This window comes from Miniopterus natalensis, chromosome X (genome assembly GCF_054644295.1).
Source record: "Miniopterus natalensis isolate mMinNat1 chromosome X, mMinNat1.hap1, whole genome shotgun sequence".
Taxonomy (NCBI): domain Eukaryota; kingdom Metazoa; phylum Chordata; class Mammalia; order Chiroptera; family Miniopteridae; genus Miniopterus; species Miniopterus natalensis.
The window spans coordinates 75,319,961-75,338,906 of NC_142103.1; positions in this window are offsets into that span (position 1 = coordinate 75,319,961).

The window sequence follows — 18,946 nt, forward strand, 5'->3', positions numbered from 1 at the left end:
TGTGCTGCTATGAACATCGGGGTACATATATCCTTTCTGATGAATGTTTCAGGATTCTTAGGATACATTCCTAGGAGTGGAATCACTGGGTCAAACGGCAGCTCCATTTTTAATTTTTTGAGGAACTTCCATACTGTTTTCCATAGTGGTTGCACCAGTCTGCATTCCCACCAGCAGTGTACTAGGGTTCCCCTTTCTCCACACCCTCACCAGCACATGTCGTTTGTTGATTTGTTGATGGTAGCCATTCTGACAGGTGTGAAGTGATACCTCATTGTGGTTTTAATTTGCATCTCTGATGATTAGCGACGTCGAGCATTTTCTCATGTGTCTCTTGGCGATCTGTATGTCCTCTTTGGAGAACTGTCTATTTAAGTCCTTTGCCCATTTCTTAATTGGGTTGTTTGTCTTCCTCTTGCTGAGTGCTATGAGTTCTTTATACACTTTGGAAATTAGCCCCTTATCAGATTCATCCTTGGCAAATATGTTTTCCCAGACCGTGGGGTTCCTTTGTATTTTGAGGTTGTTTTCTTTTGTTGTGCAGAAGCTTTTTAGTTTGATGTAGTCCCATATGTTTATTTTTTCTTTTGTTTCTCTTGCCCTAGGAGATATATCAGTGAAAAGTCCACTACGTGGGATGTCTGTGACTTTACTGCCTATGTTTTCTTCCAGGATTTTTATGGTTTCATGACTTACATTTAAGTATTTTATCCATTTTGAGTTTATTTTTGTGTATGGTGAAAGTTGGTGGTCTAGTTTCATTCTTTTGCATATATCTGTCACTTGTTCATTATTTTGCCTCCCCCTGTGGTTGCCTGGTCTTACTCCAAGGTCTTCTGAAGAGTTTTTAGGGTGCAGGCTGGCTAGTGTAGCTTGGGATATTTCTCCCTTTAATTTGAGGTTTCGTTGTCAGGCACTCACTGTGGGGAAGTTAGTCTCTGCTTCAAAGCCAGCTCCTCAGTCTCTACCCTATCCTCCAATTCTAGTTCCCCATACAATGTCCTGCTGCAGTTTCAGATTGAATTCAATCTGTTGCCTTTTCTATATGGGCAGTTTCAGTGGCCTGGGCTCAGTGGGTTTGATTTAAAAAAAAAATCCGGTGATCACTTTGCCTGTCCAGCCCCCAGAAAGGGTTTAAGGTTTTCCTCCAGTTCCCAAATAGTCCCTGAGAGACTTATTCTTGTATTGTTGTCCTGTGAGCTGTTCTCCCTTCCCCCTCAGGACTGTGCCCTGCCGGGAATATCTGAGGCTTCAGTGAGCTGAACCAGCCCCTTTCCTGTTGGGGGTGGTGGTTCTAGTCTGCAGGAGAGGTAGACACCCTCTGCCCCTCCTTTCCCAGATCTGGTTGGCTGGTTGCACGCTGCGCTTATTTCAAACTCTCCACTATGCAGACACAAATCCCAGCTTTTGCTGGTCTGTCTCCCCAATGCAATCCAGGAAAAGTGGACGTCCATTCAGCAATCAAAACCTCAAAAGCACACAGAGCAACACAGAGGCAGGGAACCTGCCCTGCGAGGTCCCTTCACCTCCGCACCTTGGTACCAAGAAGGAGGGGTCCCCTTCACAGCTGATCTCAGTAAAGCTGGAGCAGCTCTTTGCACTCTATCCCAGCTCCTCACAGAGCAGGACAAAAAAACCTGGCAGCTCTGGCAGCTGGAGTCCTGACCCACCCGTCTGGTGACTTCAGACCCTCTCTGGCTGCAGGAGGGCTCTGGTTCCATTCCCCACCCCACACAGACAAATACTTTCTGGGGTTATACACAGTGCCTTACAAGAAGGCAGAGGGTCCCTGTATATGGCTGCTGAGTGCAGCCCTCCATCCCCTTTCTATTCAGGAGCCACACACTGTGAAACAGCCTTTCCCATGGTCAGCAGCCTGGGTGAAAGAGACCTCCAGTTTGTTTTAATGAGTGGTAGTACTGCATCACATGCTATACAGTTCAGGGTGAGAATTTTCTAATAAACCTTTCTTTAAAAAATGAAGAATCTTGAGCCCTAACCAGGACCTCCTGAATAAAAATGAGCATTAACCTAAACAAGATCCTCCGGAGTTTCAGGTGCATGGTTAAACTGCACAAGCGCTAGGTTGGAACTCCCCTGAGAACCATAAACCACTAGCAAATGAACTACCCTTGTTCCTACAGATATCCTGAAGCTCCTCCTGCTGGCAAAACACTGTGTTTCAGGCCACAATGCCTGCATTCAGTCCCTTACCTCTCATTTATTAAATCCATTCAGCTATTTACTCAGAACTTGCTACATAAAGGTACTGAGGATTCATCAGTGAAGAGTCACAAACCATAGCACATATGGAGAACTTACATTCTACTGGTGGAAGTCAGAAATTAAACTAATAATAAATTATATATCAGGTGGTGTTAAGTCCTGTTGCAATAACCAACAGACTGAGACTATGAAGTGACAAAGACATGCACACATCCAAGAATATTTGTATGGAGAGGCAGGACTGATTCTGAGCCAGATAAGAGAAATAAATAATTATCTTTCTGAGAATAAAGATAAATAACCATTTTACAGAGCACTATAAATGGAAACCTGGCTTGTTCAAAATATTGTTATTGAAACTCCAAAGTATTAGAAAGAATTAGAATGTCATGGCTTTGCAAATATCTTAGGAGAGGTTTCTGATATTGGTCTACTTTAACTTACCCTAACCAGGAGGTGCTGGAGTCAAATAGTTCTTGGCCTTCTCCATCTGCAGAGGATAGAAATTGGGTCTCCACTCAAGATGGAGAAAGGCAGGACAATGAGTATCTAAAGAGCCCCCATACCAAAAATACCTTGTACTGTCACACACACCCCATACCCATACTTAAGTCTAATCAAGAGAAAACGATCAGAAAAAAACAGACTGGGGACATTCTACAGGCTACCTGGCCAATACTCAAGATATGAAAAACAAGGAGGGAGGGATAAATCGTCACAGGCAATAGGAGACTGGAGAGACATGAAAACTAAGTGTGATACCTGGATGGGATTCTAGAACAGAAAAATACCATTAATGAAAAAAACTGGTGAAATTAAAATAAAGCTGGGAGATTTTTTTCTTCATTTTTGACAAAGATACTGTAACAGTGGGAATTGTAACCCACCCTACCATTCGACATTATTTTTGTAAATGCTGACTATTCTCTGGTTACAGGAATGGGTTTAGCTGTTTGGAATGAGTTTAGCTGTTTGGAACAGGTTAAGCTGTTTGACATCATGGAGAGATTTTCTTACAGGACCCTGGGAAACTGAAGGATGTGTTACAGGAAGGAGAGCAGGCCCTGAAGGAAGAAGGAAGACACCCCAAAGAGACAACAGTTACTTTAAAAGACTTACAGAATATTGTAAACAATTATATGTTCATTCAAAACCTAGTTGAGCCTGGCTGGTGTTGCTCAGTGGTTGAGTGTTGACCCATCAATCTGGAGGTCACAGTTTGATTCCTGATCAGAGTTTCTGTCTCTATCCCCAGTAGGGAGCATGCAGGAGGCAGCCCATCAGCGATTCTCTCTCATCACTGATGTTTCTATCTCTCTCTCTCTCTCCCTTCCAACTTCTGAAATCAATAAAAACATATTTAGCCTTGGCCAGTGTGGATCAGTGGTTGGAGCATAGGCCAGAGGACCAAAGGGTTGTGGGTTCAATTCTGAGTCAAGGGTGCATATCTGAGTTGCAGGTTGAATCCCCATCCCCGGTTGGGGTATGTGTAGGAGGCAACCAATTTTCTCTCCTCTCTCTCTCTACCCCCCCCCACTCCCTCCCTTCCACTCTCTCTAAAAATCGGTGACGATTAAAATAATAGTAATAAAAACATATTTTAAAAATACTGCCCGGCCGGGTGTGGCTCAGTGGTTGAGCGTCGACCTAGGATCCAGGCAATTGGGGTTTGATTCCTGGTCAGGGCACATGCCCGGGTTGCGGGCTCCATCCCCAATAGGGGGCGTGCAGGAGGCAGCCAATCAACGACTCTCTCATTGATGTTTCTATCTCTCTCTCTCTCTCCCTTGCCTTTCCTCTTTCTGAAATCAATAAAGATATATTTAAAAAATAAAAATAAAAAATAAAAAAAATAAAAAAACTAGTTGATACCATCTGAATCCACATATCAATCTTAGCTTCCCTAAAGGCAGGATGACAGACATACAGTAATAGGAAGCACACAGCAGCACCTCTGAAGCATGACCAAAAATATTGTAACTGTATCTAATCTAGCATCTAGATCTAGCTCATGTTTACCAGAAATACCAAGAATAGAAAAAGAAATTAAAAGACACCATGATGAAAAAATCAGCTGAGTCCATGTTGCAGAACGTTCTACAAATCAATTTCATTTAAAAAAAGGAGGGGATTGCCCTGGCCGGTTCACTCAATGGTTAGTGTCGGCGCTCACACGGAAGGGTTGTGGGTTCCATTCCCGGTTATGTCTCTCTCACATTGATGTTTCTTTCTCTCTCCTCTCCCTCCCTCCCTTCCACTCTCTAAAAATCAATGGGAAAATGTACTCAGGCGAGGATTAGAAACGGTGGGAGACTGGCTTTTCTTTCCTCAAGGTTGTGCATACCTTTGCTTTCTTTCTCTAAAGCTCCAAGGGCCCTTCTTTTGCCTCTGTAACTTGTTTCCTGAGTCCATGCAGCCCAGCTGGCGCACACTTTTACCTCTGTGACTTTCTAAATAAATTTTTTTGGGGGAAAAGAACAAAAAGGTGGGGACTGTTATTACATGAGACATAACAGCCAAATACAAGGTATAAACCTTCATTTATACCACCGCCTTTCCCCCCCTAGGTTATTTTGAAGCAAATCACAGACATCTTATCATTTCTTCTTAAATATTTTTAATGTTATTCTTCCAAATAAGAATGCCTTTGAAAATAATTACTGCAATATTGCCATACCTAACAATTTTACAGTTTTAGATTATCAGCAAGTATCCAGTGTTGAAATTTCCACAGTTTTCTCATACATTTTTAAAATAGTTTCTTTGAAACAGGATGTAAATAAGGTTCACATTATAAATGGTTGATATATTTCCTGAATTTCTTTATTTTTTAAAATACACTTTTATTGATTTTAGAGAGAGAGGAAAGGAGAGATAGAAACATTGATGAGAGAGAAACATTGATGGGCTGCCTCCTGCATGTCCCCTACTGGGGACTGAGCTGGCAACCCAGGCTAGTGCCCTGACTGGGAATCGAACTGGTGAACTCGGTTCAGAGGTCGACACTCAATCTACGGAGCCACACTGGCCGGGCTAGTTCTTAAATTTCTTAATCTATATGCTCCTCATCCACTTCTTTTATCTCTCTTTGCATGTATTTGTTGATGAAAAGAGATAGTCTTGAAGAAATTGCGAATGAATGTATTTATAATGAATGTTATTTTACATGTTCCTCTGTACCCTACATTTCTGGTAAATTGGTGGCTAGATCTATTAAGATTCTAATCCAATGTTTTGTCAAAATACTTCTTAGTTGGTGTCATCAATGCGTTTCCATCAGGTTGGGATATCAAACCATCTGTCTTAAGCTCCCTTGTGAAGCCTTCCTCACCAGGGCTTTTGTTTGCTGCGAGCTTTTTATGACTGCTTCAATTTCATTAGTTGTTATTGGCCTATTTGGGTTTTCTGATTCTTCCTGATTCAGTTTTACATTATCTCGCTCATATGTGGAATATAATGAACAATATAAACTGATGAACAAAATAGATCCAGAGACATAGAAACATGGAACAGACTGATGAATCTCAGAGGGAAGGTGAGGGTGGGGGAGTAGGTGGGGAGGGATTAAGCAAAGAACTTACATACTTGTATGCATAACCCATGGGCACAGATAATAGTGTGGTGAAGGTCTGGGGGTGGTGTAAATGCAGGGTGGAGGGGATCAATGGGGGCAAAAAGGGGACATCTGTAATACTTTCAACAATAAAGATAATTTTTTTAAAAAAATTGGTTTTGGCCCTAGCCAGTTTTGTTCAGTGGTTAGAGCATTAGCCCTCAGACTGAAGGGTCCTGGGTTCAGTTCTGGCCAAGGTCACATACCTTGGTTGCAGGCTCGATCCCCATCTCATCAGGGCATGTGTGGGAGGCAACCAAAGTGTCTCTCTCAAATCAATGTTTCTCTGTTCCTTCCACTCTCTCTGAAAAACAATGGGAAAAATACACTTGGGTGAGGATTTTTTTTAAAAGTATTAAAAAATTGTTTTTATGTGAATTTTGCAGTAATTGGTGGTTATTGCCTACTTTAACTCTAAAATAGTTTGCAAAAGATGATATTCTATCATGATCACTTTTATATTAAAAAACTTTCATCAACAATTTGGCTATCCTGAGTCGCAGGTCATATACAACAGGCAGAATAAATGTTTGATTATTTCCCTTTATATAAGCAATTTCAAATTAACAGTGTTTTATCAGCACCTCCAAATGTGACTGATGAGTTGTTGTGTTTGTTTGTTTTTAAATATATCTTTATTGATTTCAGAGAGAGGAAGGGAGAGGGAGAGAGAGAGATAGAAACATCAATGATGAGAGAGTCATCATTGATCGGCTGCCTCCTGCACACTCCCGACTGGGGATCAAGCCCACAACCCAGGCATGTGCCCTGACAAGGAATCAAACCATGATCTCCTGGATCCTAGGCCAATGCCAACTGCTGAGCTACGCCTGGCCGGGCAGTTGTGTTGTGTTGTTTTGTTGTTGTTTTTTGATATGAACTCTTAGATTTGAACCTATTTAAGGTTCTTCAATCCATTGCAGGCATCCCTGCTGATGTTCAGACTGTCCCATCTTTTGCCAGTGGAAGCTTCTTCAGTTGGTTTCTGAGTTCTTTTAACATGAATAGAATAGTCTTTGAAAACTTCCTTGCTAGCTGGATGACAAAATGTTCCAATATTGTTTTATATGCTTTCTTCTACAGTCCTAAAATCAGTCATCTTGTAAAGGAGCCCTGATTGCTTTTAGTTGGTAATGATATGTATAGACTCCCACCCAGACAGTGGGAATGCTCATTGCCAACACATTGACCATTGCTTCTAAGTCTTTTTAGTGCACGGAGCTACAAAAATAAGTATTTTTTAGTTATAAAAAACATCATGAGTCATGTTGACACTTCTGATTCAAATTTAGGTCCATAGATTTTTACACATTCTAATCAATCTTCTATCTGTGTAGTAGGCTCAATAGTGGCCCCCCCAAATACACACAGCAGTCTCAAAATAAGAATACCAATGCTACCACCAAAAATATGATTAAATTTTTGCAGGATTTCTTTTTTGTTTGTTTGTTTAGGACAGGGGTGGGGAATCTTTGGTCTGGCCCTGCAAAGGCAACCACAGGCGGGACTCGAAATTCAATAAATCTAGGAGCTTTCTTCATAGCTAATTTTTAAGTTGATAATTCTGTAAGGCCTGCAGATGATGTTATAAATATCCAAATGGCCCTTTAGCAGAAAAAAGGTTCCCCACCCCTGCTTTAGGATATACTCTAACTGGGATGCACAGTCAAGTTTTAAGCACTTAAGAGAAATCCTTTCTCTGCGGTTATGCTAACAACTTATAAAGAGTAGATCTTTTGGTTATATTTATACAAAGAAACGACATCACAGGGATCTACTGTTTGAGCAGACATCTGATTATGTCAATGTATTAACCACAGATGTCCATGGCAATGAGGCAGTGTTTCATCTGCTATGAGGGATATTAAAGGAGAAAAACAATTTTTCCTAGAAGTGAGAAAAGAATGTTAAACAGAATTAACATGAAAAAAGACAAAAAAACTAGTCTCTGAAATAAAGGCACCATTAATAAGAGATAGGAATAATATACTCATTTATTTTTTTAAATTTATCTTTATTCTTGAAAGTATTACAGGTGTCCCATTTTCCCCCCAATTGACCCCCTCCATCTCACTCCCATCCCCTCCCCAGGCCTTCACCCCATTATTGACTGTGTCCATGGGTTATGCATATACTTCTTTGGTTAATCTCTTCCCACCCCCACCCCCCTTCTGTCTTTCTTCTGAAATATGATTGTCTGTTGCATGAATCAATGTCTCTGGATCTATTCAGTTCATCAGGTTCTTTTGTTCATTAGCTTCTTGTTAAAGAAGACCCTTCAACATTTCCTGTAGTGCTGGTCTGGTGGTGATGAACTACTTTAGCTTTTTCTTATATGTGAAGCTCTTTATCTGACCTTCAGTTCTAAATGATAGCTTTGCTGGGTAGAGCAATCTTAGTTGTAGTTCCATGTTTTTCATCACTTTGAATATTTCTTGCCACTCCCCTCTGGCCTGCAAGGTTTCTGTTGAGAAATCAGCTGACAGTCATATGGGTGCTCCCTTGTATGTAATTAACTGCTTTTCTCTTGCTGCTTTTAAGATTCTCTCTTTGTCTTTAACCTTTGGCATTTTAATTATGATATGTCTTACTGTGAGCCTCTTTGGGTTCCTCTTGTTTGGGGCCCTGTGTGCTTCCTGGACTTGTAAGTCGATTTCTTTTCCCCAGGAAAGAAAAGTTTTCTGTAATTATTTTTTCAAATAGGTTTTCGATTCCTTGGTCTCTTTCCTCTCCTTCTGGCACCCCAATAATATGAATGTTGAGACTCTTGAAGTTATCCCAGAGGCTCCTTCTGCTATCTTCATATTTCTGGATTCTTTTTTCTTTTTGTTCTTCTGGTTGGGTGTTTTTTTGTTTCTTCATGTTCCAAATTGCTGATTTGATTCTCAGCGTCCTCTACTCTACTATTGGTTCCCTGTAAATTATTCTTCATTTCAGTCCATGTAGCCTTCATTTCAAATTGGTACTTTATTATGTCATCAATTTTCTCAATTATTTTCATCATACTCTTACTAATATCCTTGAGCATCCTTATAACCATTATTCTGAACTCTGTATCTGTTAGCTTGCTTGGATCTACTTCATTTAGTTCCTTTTCTAGAGATTTCTTCTGTTCTTTCCTTTGTGACATGTTTCTTTGCCTCCACATTTTGGTTGCTTCCAGGTGTATTTATTTCTATGTATTAGGTAGAGCTGCTATGTCTCCTGGAATTTGTAGAGTGGCTTTGTGTAGTAGGTGTCTTGTAGGGTCCAGTGGCTCAGACTCCCCAGTCACCTGAGCTGGGTCTTCTAGGAGCTCCCATGTGTGGGCTGTGTGCACTTTCCTGTTGTTGTTGGGCCTTGGTTGCTGTTGGTGTCACTGGGAGGAATTGACCCCCAGGCCAATCAGCTGTGAGGACCAGCTGCAACTACAGCCAGAGAGCCGCTGTGCTGGAGACACCCCTATGTAACAGAATTTACTTCAATGGAGCTTTGGTGTTCACCAAGTGCGCCCCTTGAATATGTCACTCGTGGATGTGGTAGGGTTGTAATCCAGCGTGGTTGAGTCTGACCACCAGGTGCACCATCTCTGGGGCCTCCCTGGAGGTGCAAAGTCAGCCTGTGCCAGTGCCTTGCCCAGGGCCACCCAGCCATGAGCTACACAGCAAACCGTAATTGGCTGCTACTTATGCTGGGCTTGGCATTGTCCAGGAGAGGTCAAGCTATGAACCAATGCAGGCTGTCACTATTGCCAGGCCTAGGGCCACTAATCGAGCCATATGGGGCACACTGAGGTCAGCTGCTGCTTGTTTGAGAGATTTTAGGAAAGTCCTAAGCATGGGGCTCGAGAGGCCACTTGCACAGAAAAGCCACTGGAAATGGCTTGGATGAGCCTGCAGGTAGGGAGGGGCGGGGCCTCCAGGAATCACGGGGCGGGGCCAAAGGTGTGAGTCAGGTGCTGGTGGTTCAAATATGATATCTGCCTGCCGGTTGTGTGAGGGGCGGCCTCGCCAAAGGAGCAATGGCCTCTGCCAGCTCTTCTGCATGAGAGAAAGCTGCCCCTCCACCCCTCACTCCAATTTCAGGCAGGTTAGTTCTTCCCCAAGTGTCCCAGGTTCCTTTCAAGCTGCTGCCTGGCGCTGGGGCTCAGAGGGAGTGTGTCTGAGTGAGTCTGTGCACCGGCCCTTTAAGAGGAGCTGCCTGGGACTCCTGCAGCCTCCGCGTCCCTCAGTGACAGTCCCCGCTGGTTTTCACAGCCTGAAGTTGTGGGGATTTCTCTTCCCGGCCCTGAAGTCCTGGGCTGGGGGCCTTCTGTGGGGCTGGGACCCCTCCCTCCTCCGGGAAACCTCCACTGCCAACATGTCCCTCCTGGGTTTAAACTGAGGCACCGGATGTGGTCCCACAGTCGGGACTCCGATCCGCCTGCATCTCTGCCCCTCCTCCCGGTCTCAGTGCTTCTTCAGTTCCCTGGTTGTAGGGCTTCTGTTCAGCCAGATTTCAGGAGGCTCTGAGTGATGGTTGTGCTGTATTTTACTTCTAATTTTGATGTGGTTGTGGGAGGTGGCAGGTACAGCTGTTACCTATGCCGCCATCCTATACTCATTTATTAAAGCTTCAAACTATTATCTTCCATTGTTGGGATTCACGCAATGTTATTTCATTCTTACACATCACAATCATCACATATATAGTATATATGAATACACATATGAAAATACAGACACTACATGGTGACTGTATTTTTGGAACAAATTGAGAGTCTCAGTAAAAGCATATATAACTCATTTGCATCTAAACTGTTTATAGTGGCATAAATATTCATTAAGCATACTAACTTTTTAAAAAAAATCTTTATTGATTTCAGAGAGAGGGAGGGAGAGGGAGAGAGAGAAACATCAATGATGACAGTCATTGATTGGCTGCAGCCTGCAACCCAGGCATGTGCCCTGACCCGGAATCGAACCCCTATCTCCTGGATCCTAGGTCGACACTCAACCGCTGAGCCATACCCGGCTGGGGAACATTTTTAAATGATGTAATAAAAAATATACTTGCAGGAAGGAAAAGACTTTTGTTGTTGTTGTTAGCCCACTGTGTTTATTGAGCACCCATTGCACCCAGTGCCTTGGGGACACAGGTGCACTCAGCCCCGGCTCTGCCCTCCAGAAGCTTATAGTCCAGCCAGCTGGGCCCAGAGAGGGGGATATGACAGGACACCTTGCTGGGGGCTCATCCTGTTGTCTTAGCAGCGACTTCTTCAATAACACCTACAGCTTCCCAGATGGTGCCATCCAAGTCAGTGCCGAGGTCATCATGGGTTTAGTGACACCCTCCCCCACATCAGCTCTGTCTTCTTGCCCCTAGTACCCTGACCCCCTCACATAGCTGTTGGACTAGGCACTGGGGGGAGAATTCCTACCTTCTTGAGGATTCTCAGTGAATCTTTACGAAATGGTGGGAACATGACTAACAGTGGAGCTCCCACCTTGTCTTGGGTACCCACTCCTGGGATCTGTGGACCCCTCCCTGAGTGTTTGCAGGCTCTCCTTACTTCCATGGGGAAGAAAGAAAAGTCTTAAGAACAAGTTGCTTCCAGTGACCCAACCTCAAGAGCAACAGGGCCCGGCCAGGCGTGGCTCAGCGGTTGAGCGTTGACCTAGGATCCAGGTGATTGGGGTTCGATTCCTGGTCAGGGCACATGCCCGGGCTGTGGGCTCGATCAATGACTTTCTCATCATTGATGTTTCTATCTCTCTCTCTCTCCCTCTCCTTTCCTCTCTCTGAAATCAATAAAGATATATTTAAAAACAAACAAACAAAAAAACAGCAACAGAAAGCTGTTTGCAAGAGAAAATGAGGAAAGGTATTTCCTGGTCCTTAACCTGCTGTCATGCCTTGAATTTCTGCTGCTCCATGACATGGGCCTTGCTCACCTCCCATTAGCACTCAGTGCTGGGCCTTCTTGAGGCCACAGGGCACCCTCATTCTTGTCCCACGCCTTCCTCCCACCTGAAACATAAACCAGGTTAAATTAATGCTTGGGAAAATAAATCTTCCCCAAGCCTACCTAGCAAACCTCCATCCCTTACAGCACAGAGCCCTGGCTGCATTCATTCCTTATAACCGGAGGCTTTGGACAGGAGAGCCCAGAAGTTAAGGTGATGGCTCCGCAACCTGCAGAGTCCCTCAGGTCATTGCTTCTGTCTGCCCAGAGGTTTCCAAGCAGGGCTAGTGAGAAGGCAGGCCCAAGAAGGGCGGGGAGGGCAGTGACCAAACAGAGCAGATGGGTGCACCTGGCTCACGTGAGCTCCTAGTCCAGCCCTTGGGTTGGCGCCAGTGCTGGGAACAGGTGTGTTGGCTGCCTGGGCGTCTGGGGCTGGCCCAGGCCTAGAGCTACATCCGCCAGTGGGGGCGAGGGGGTTGCCCTTCAGCCACCCGCCCCTTCTCCTCCAGGCCGGACACCCTCAAGCTGGGAGTGAGGCAGGGCTTCTCCCCTTATTTCCTCGAACTGAGTTCCCCTGGCCTTTAGTCAGCCACACAGATCACAAACATCAGGGTTGCGGCCTGGGTGTGGTTGCTGGGCTGATCCCTCTTGGTGGGAACAGCAGTTGCCACCAAGAGCTTCCTCAGTCCCCAGGGCCAGTCAGCAGGGTCGGTAGACCAGCCAGGGGACTACCAGGGGCCTGGGCCACGTGGAGGCACAGGCGTCAAGGACACAGGGGTGGGCAGCAGGTGGCTCAGGTGCGCCAGGCAGGACACAAGCAGCTCCTGCAGGAAGCGCGCCATCATTTCCAGGATGCCTGAGTTCTCCAGTTTCGAATGGCTGGAGCTCTCTCCGCCTGTCCAGCAGGGGCCGGATGAGCCCCTTGAGCTGCCTCAGGCTCTCAGTGAAACTGCAATTCTCCAGCAGCAGCTCCAGGCTGTTACACAGCGCCACCCGCTCACCACACCACCCCAGGCAGCCCATTGCTGCACTGGAAAGCTGGGCCCGCTGCGGGAGGGTGGGGGAGACCTGTGCCCCTACGTGGAAGCATAGACCGAGACCCAGAGGGAGGTCCCCTGAGTGTGCTGCCTGAGCCAGCGCCAGTGGACAAGGAAGAAACTACTTGAATGGCTAGGTGAGGAGCTCGGCAAATCCTTTCTCCAAAAAGCAGTTACAAAAGTGGACAAAATTGTCAAACCAGCCAGCTGAAGACTTGAAACTGACCAAAGTCATATAACAAATTGAGAAGTGCTTATTCAAGAAAGTCTATTAAATCTCAGTAAGAACAGTGAGAATCTGTTTTGTTTTAACCTGGAGCTTTTCTTGTCCCCTCCAGCTCCAAGACACAGAAGTTTCACCAGGAATAAGCATGCCCAAAGGGCAAGCAGCTCTTTCTGCAGGAGGAGCCTGACTTTGTTTAGAGCAAAGGAAGATTCCATGCCAACAGCATTATCAAAAAGCACAGTGATTTGCCTTATCTGGTTTTGCTCAGTGGTTAGAGCGTTGGCGGGTGACTGAAGGGTCCCAGGTTCAATTCTGGCCAAGGGCACGTATCTCGGTTGCAGGTTCGATCCCCAGCCCTGGTCGGGGCTCGTGCAGGAGAAAACCAATTGATGTGTTTCTCTCACATCGATGTCTCTCTCTCCCTCTCTGAAAAGCAATGGACAAAATATCCTCAAGTGAGGATTAAAAACAAAACAAAACAGTGATTTGAGTGGCTAACATTCAGGAAAGGCCAACATCCTAGCTAGCTGAGGTCTCAATACTGATTGGGGCAAGCAATAAACCAACATGTCAGTCATAAATTCAACAGGGAGATCAAGGGAATAGGACAGACAAGAAAGCCTTTGATGTGATCGTACTTATCACCAGTGGTCTGGAAGTATGTGCACACAGGAGTCAAGGACATGAAGAGATATTTCACCAAAGAGAATGTTAGGGATAGTGCTACTATAAAGGGGTAACATGAGGCAGATAATTACAGTGAAAGAATATTTCTGTATTGTGGCAGAGGTTACCTGAATCTGCACATGTGATAAAATAGCAAGAACTATATACACACATTGCACTGATGTCAGTTTCCTTTGTTTGACATTGTACTATAGTAATATAACATTTAACCATTACAGGAAACTTGGTGAAAGGCATACAGAACCCTTCTGTGCTATTTTTGAAAATTCTAGTGAATATGTAATTATTTTTAAATTTTTTTAATTTTTAATAAAGGCAAAATACATTCCTAGAGAAACAGAGACAGAGAATTCTTTGCTGGATAACCTGGCTTATAAGAAATATTAAAAGCAGTTTTAGAATTTTATTTTTAAAACTATATTCTTTTGAAGCCACATAGTGTTAGGTACATACAGGTCCTGGATTATAACTTTCTGGTGCATTGTTCATGTTCTATTGTATGGACGTACCTGAATTCATTAGAACCATCCATTATTGATGGATATTTAGGTTGTTTCTAATATATTTTCTGTTACATGCAATGCTGCCATGCATGTTCTGGTAATACTCGGACATATAATGGTGCTAAAATACCTGTAGGATAAATTCGTACAAGTAGAATTCCTGGGTCCAAGAGTAAGTATACTTTAAACTTGTAAAAGATATGCCAGATGAAAAAGTTCTGGAGACGGATGGTGGTGATGGTTGCACAACAATGTGCCACTGAAGTATACTTAATGCCACTGAAGTATACTTAAAAATGACTAAAATGGTAAATTCTGTTATACATATTTTAACACAATAACAAAATATAAAGTTAAAATAAAAAAGTTATACCTATATTTACTCCCCAAACAACATGTAACAATATTGCCTTCCCTGCATACCTGTCAACTGCAGCGAACGTGGAGATGAGCCTCTCCTACTCCTCCTCAAGAAAGTACTCACTGCTCAGCTTCGAGAACTGCAGTTACTTGAGAGTCTCCAGTTGTTAGCTCTGCCAGGGTTCATCTCAGCTTTAGCACCAAGGTCCCACTCTTATCAGGACTGTCCCCAGCAGACTACTCTAACAGGCAGTCTTTGTTCTACTAGCTGCGACTTTAGCTGGGACTTTGTCAGGCTGGCACCGTGGTATGACAGTTCCCTCTACCCAATCCTACTACCCCTCCCTTTTATTTTATATATATATATGGATGTATTTTATTTCGGAGAGAGGAAAGAAGAGGGAAAGAGAGATAGAAACATCAATGAGAGAGAGTCACTGATCGGTTGCCCCCTGCACGCCCCCTGCTGGGGATCGAGGTTGCAACCCAGGCACGTGCCCTGCCTTGGAATCGAACAATGATCTCCTGGATCATAGGGCGATGCTCAGCCACTGAGCCATACTGGCTGGGCCCCCTCCTTTTTCTTTCACAGGTATTACTGCCCAATAAACCTGCACTTCTGACTGCATCTCAGTATTTGCTTCCTGAAGAACTTAGGCTGTGACACCAACAGTGTATTACAGACCTTTCTGGTTTTTTCCAACCTGATAGATGAAAAACAGCATTTCATATCTTTATTTTGCATTTCTCAAATATGATTGAGGATAAACACATTTTCATGTATTTAAAAGTGATCTGTATATCTATGAATTGTCTATCTAGTTTCTTTTATATTGTTGGTATTTTATATTGATCTGTAGGAGCTCTTTATATATTAAGTAAACTAGCCATTGATTGTATCTGTTGCAAATTTTTCTTTGCAATTTGTCATTTGGCTTTAAGGTTTATAAAGTTAACCCTGTATACATTAATTTTATGTACACAAATGAACTGATATAGTCTCCCATGACTTCAGAATTTTATGTCATTAGAAAGAACTTCACTATAAGAGAATCATTGAAAAAAATTCTCATTTTTTTTCTTCTAGAACACTGATGGTTTCATTTTTACATTTAATTCTTTAATTCACCTAGAATTTATTTTAGTGTAGAAAATACAGGAGTGTTCTAATTTTATTGTTTTCTGGTGAGTGTCATGAAATATTTCCTTCTGATGATGAACTAGATGCTTTTTCCTCATAGACAATACAAATAACATAACTAACACCATTTGCCTTTTTGCTATGGCTGTAGGAAGATCAGAGACAAATTCACAGCTAAGTACAGAAGTGAATTTCATACCTAATCCCAATTTTCCCACATATTAATTTACTTGCTTTATGTTTTCCATGTTCTTTCCTTTATTTTTCAATTTTATTGGATGTATTCTTCTCAGGTCCAAATATCCAGTGGAAAATAAAGTAGGCAATGAATGAACAAATAAGTTGTAACTCATGTGGGCCTCATTTCTTGCTCCTCTTGTGTAAAGGCAACACAGAGATCTCTAAATGCAGAGCTGGGGGAGGCCTAGGGATAGTAGGTTGAATGGAACGGAGGAAGAGAAAATACAAACACAGACATGAGAGACATGATCTGCCTCATACCACCCAGCCTGAAAATGCCCACCCATAAGCCAGGTCAGAGGTTGCTGGGGAGGCCCATGTACTTATAGTCCCAACCTATTTATTGGTGACTGACATCATTGTGTGGAGTTGACATGATTGGGGTTGGCAAACTTTTTTTAAAAGAATCAGACAGAAAATACACTAGGGTTTTCAGGCAATACAGGCTCTTTGGCAACTACTCAGCTCTGCCATTGTAGCATGAAAGCAACCACAGACAATAAGTAAAATAACAAGTGTGATTGTGTTCCAAAAAAAACTTTATTATTGGACACTGAAATTTAGATTGTATATAATTTTCACATGTCACAATATACTCTTTTTACTTTTTTCAAGCATTTGAAAATACAAATAGAAATGTAAATAGTATTTTTAGGTTGTAGGCAGTAGAAAAACAACAAGGGTAAACAAACCAGGGGCCATAGTTTACTGACCCAGATGTAGAGCCTAGATGAGGAAGTTTGTTATCAGGAGTATGTATACGATTGTCACTTGATACTTGATTTACAATGCAGTCACCTCGCTTAGATCCATAAACTCTACTTCTAGAAATTTATTGCAAGGAAATAATCATAGTTGCACACAAAACATTTGAAAGCAAAGACTGTTATACCACCTTGGAATATAACAACGAAAAAACCTGGACACATCCAAACATCCAGTAACAAAGGAGTGGCCAAAAACCAAGGCCAACTCTAAAGACTCCACCAAAAAACTACTAGATCTAATAAATGAATTTGGCAAAGTAGCAGGATACAAAATTAATATTCAGAAATAGGTGGCATTTTTATACACCAATAATGAACTATCAGAAAGAGAAATTAAGAAAACAATTCCATTTACCATTGCAACAACAAAAAAATAAGGTACATAGTAATAAATTTAACCAAGAAGGTAAAAGACCTGTACTGGGAAAATTATAAGATACTGAAGAAAGAAACTGAGGAAGATACAAATAAGTAGAAGGATATACTGTGTTCATAGATACAAAAAATTAACAGCATTAAAATGTGCATACTACCCAAAGCAATCTATAGATTCAATGCAATTCCTATTAAAATACAAATGGTATATCTCACAGATCTAGAACAAATATTCCAAAAATTTATATGGAACCAAAAAAGACACTGAATAGCTCTAGCAATCTTGAGAAAGAAGAACAAAGTTGGAGGTGTCGCATTACCTGATATGAAACTATACTACAAGGCCATAGTAATCAAAACAGCATAGTATTGGCAGGAGAACAGGCAATATAGATCAATGGAACAGAATAGAGAGCACGGAAATAAACCCCCACCTTTATGGTCAATTAATATTTGATAAAGGAAGCAAGAGCAAACAATGAGGGAAAGACAGTCTCTTCAATAAACAGTGTTGGAAAAATTGGTGAGATACATGCAAAAAAATGAAGCTAGACCACCAACTTACACCATACACAAGAATGGACACAAAATGGATTAGACTTCAATGTTAGACTCGAAATCATAAAAATCCTATTAAAAATATAGGCAGTAAAATTTCAATTTCTTGTAGCAAATTTTTGTCAATATGTCTCCTTGGGCAAGGGAAACAAAGAAAAAAATAAACAAATGGGACTACATCAAACTAAAAGCTTTTGCACAGCAAAAGAAACCATCAACAAAATGGAAAGGGAACCCACTGAATGGAAGGACATATTTGCCAATGATACATAATAAGGGGTCAATTTCAAAAATATATAAAGAACTTATACAACTCAACACCAAGAAGACAAACTACCCAATTAAAAATTGGGCAAAGAATCTGAATAGACACTTCTCCAAAGAGGACATACAGATGGCCAATAGACATATGAAAAAAATGCCCAGCATCACTAATCATCAGAGAGATGCAAATTAAAAACACAATGAGAAATTAAAACTCCACGGCCTGTCAGAATAGCTATCATCAATAAATCAACAAACAACACATACTGGTGAAGATGTGGAGAAAAGGGAACCCTCATGCACTGTTGGTGGGAATGCAGACTAGAGCAGTCACTGTAAAAATCAGTATGGAGTTTCCTCAAAAACTAAAAATGGAACTGCCTTTTGACCCAGAGATCCCACTTCTCAGAATATATCCAAAGAAACCCAAAACACTAAATCAAAAAAATATATGCACCCCTGAGTTCATTGCAGTATTATTTATGAGCCAAGATCTGGAAACAGCCCAAGTGCTCATCAGTAGATGAGTGGATAAAAAAGCTGTGGGACATTTACACAATGGAATACTACTCGGCCGTAAAAAAAAAAAAAAAAAAAGGAAATCTTATTTTTTGCAACAGCGTGGATGGACCTGGAGATTATTATGCTAAGTAAGTGAAAGAAGAGTCAGAGAAAGACAAATACCATATGATCTCACTTATATGTGGAATCTGATGAACAAAATAAACTGACGAACAAATAGGAATAGAGGCATGGATACATGGAACAGACTAACAGTTGTCAGAGGGGAGGGGAGTTAAGGAGCTGGATGAAAGAAGTTGAAGGGATTAAGCAAAAAAACATGTGTGTGTGTGTGTGTGTGTGTGTGTATACATATATATATATATATGTATAGTGTGTGTGCAGATGATGTTTTGAGTTGTACACTTGAAACCTGTATGGTTTTGTGAACCAATCTTACCCCAATAAATTCAATTTAAAAAAAGCACGCAAGGCCATCCAAAAGATAGAATGCTATACAGCCAT